This window comes from Microtus ochrogaster, chromosome 18 (genome assembly GCF_000317375.1).
Source record: "Microtus ochrogaster isolate Prairie Vole_2 chromosome 18, MicOch1.0, whole genome shotgun sequence".
In the NCBI taxonomy this organism is placed as follows: Eukaryota; Metazoa; Chordata; class Mammalia; order Rodentia; family Cricetidae; genus Microtus; species Microtus ochrogaster.
In genome coordinates this window covers 32,068,313-32,069,886 of record NC_022020.1, presented here as the reverse complement: position 1 = coordinate 32,069,886, position 1,574 = coordinate 32,068,313, and the positions used below count along the sequence as shown (strand labels likewise).

The 1,574-nt window shown below is 39.1% G+C and overlaps 1 protein-coding gene across 1 annotated transcript in view; it reads right to left on the bottom strand.

Moving 5' to 3' along the window:
- The window catches only part of Spink5 (serine peptidase inhibitor, Kazal type 5), a 56,603-nt gene that overhangs the window by 17,537 nt on the left and 37,492 nt on the right, over window positions 1-1,574 (bottom strand). The window lies entirely within an intron of this gene.

Here is a 1,574-nt window from a genome sequence, read left to right as displayed (position 1 = left end):
AATTAGTAAAATATGATAAATATGCTTCTTGAGATCAGTATATTAAGATGCAATATTATATGTCCTTTAAAAAAGTCAGGAATTATTTTCTTTTTCCAAATTATACTTTTTCCAATATTTGGAACTGATTGAGTGCATTTATTACAATTTACTGAAAGAGCTGCCTTAGGTCAATAGTGGCTTCAGCCTCCATTCCTAGCTCAGAACTGACGGAAATAATCTGTTTAGCCATCTCAGAAAGGCTGTGTGAGACAAGGGGTTGCTTGTAGATTCTCATCAGGATTAACCCACGTCTTAGATCTTCCTTACAAACTGCTCCCTTGTTGTGATTCTCAGTGTCTTGATGGGCCTGCCAGCCAGGCTTTTCTCTTTTAGATTCTTTTTCTTTGAGCCTCTGACAAAGTCTGCACATATCTTCTCCAGAAACTTCACACTGAGGCTGGAGAGGGTAATTGGAATTCATTGAATTCCCACCTCTGTTCTACAAAGTCTTTCTGGTATCTTTAAAAGCCACAGTTGGAGTGGCGTTTCTTGACTGACATGCTCCCAGCTAACCAAGTGGGGCAAGTCAGGATGGGGGAGCCTGGAACAGATCTCCAAAGCACCAGCAACTGCGTCTTAGAAAGGCCTCCCAGTATTCTCTCTCAAGTGCCATAGATGACCAGACACTGCAGGGTTGCTGTTTATGACATGAATTTAACAAGATCTGTTGAACTGGTTTCTCATCCTTTCCTGAGTAGGATAGAATCCCAAGTGTGGCCTGGCTAGCACTACTCTGTTCATGCCTATGTCATATTGTTAGAATTCTAATTTTTTACCACGAAAGCTTAAATAACTGTTCTTACCACTTTTGGTGGAATTCCCTCACCTATAAGATGGAAATAAAAATATTCTTTATGACTTAATAATGGGAAATATGCAGCCAATATTTGTTTAAATGCTTAGTGACTAAAGTCTAGAAAGTACCCAAAAGATGCTAGCTCTAAAATATGAAGAACTGAGAAAATACACAAATCACTTAACCATAGGGTTAATTACTGGTGGCAATTAGGATTGATTTTGTTTCTCCTATTAGCCCTGTCAGAAGTTAAAAGTCAATAATGACAGAGAACACATCCCCGCCCATCTCCCTTCTTCTCTCACAATTGCTGCCACGTTCCTTGATTACTCATAATTAGGAATAAGATCAGCAATAAATCTTGCCTGCCAAAGTGAAGGTGAAGGTGGAAATTGCATTATACCAAATGCAGATGGCCGTGAGGGAAGAATTTTATCCTGAAGATGTTGGAAACTTAAAACACTCGTGCTGTTTTTAATTTCAGGTTCACACTTCGCTGCAATTCAAGTGTGTAAGTAGTCATCCTCCAGGTTCAAAACTCAGGAGGTCTTCAGAGACTTGATTCTAGTGCATATGGCCTTTGATGGGTACAGAGAAGTTACCACAGTCTGTAGTAAGTTACCTTGAGTCAGTCACTCAGAACCATCAAAAATATTTCTTAGGGATGCTGCCTTTAAAAAAAATTTCTCCCTCATAGGTGACAATAAAAAAGTAAAGCAAATACCACTCTTGGGAA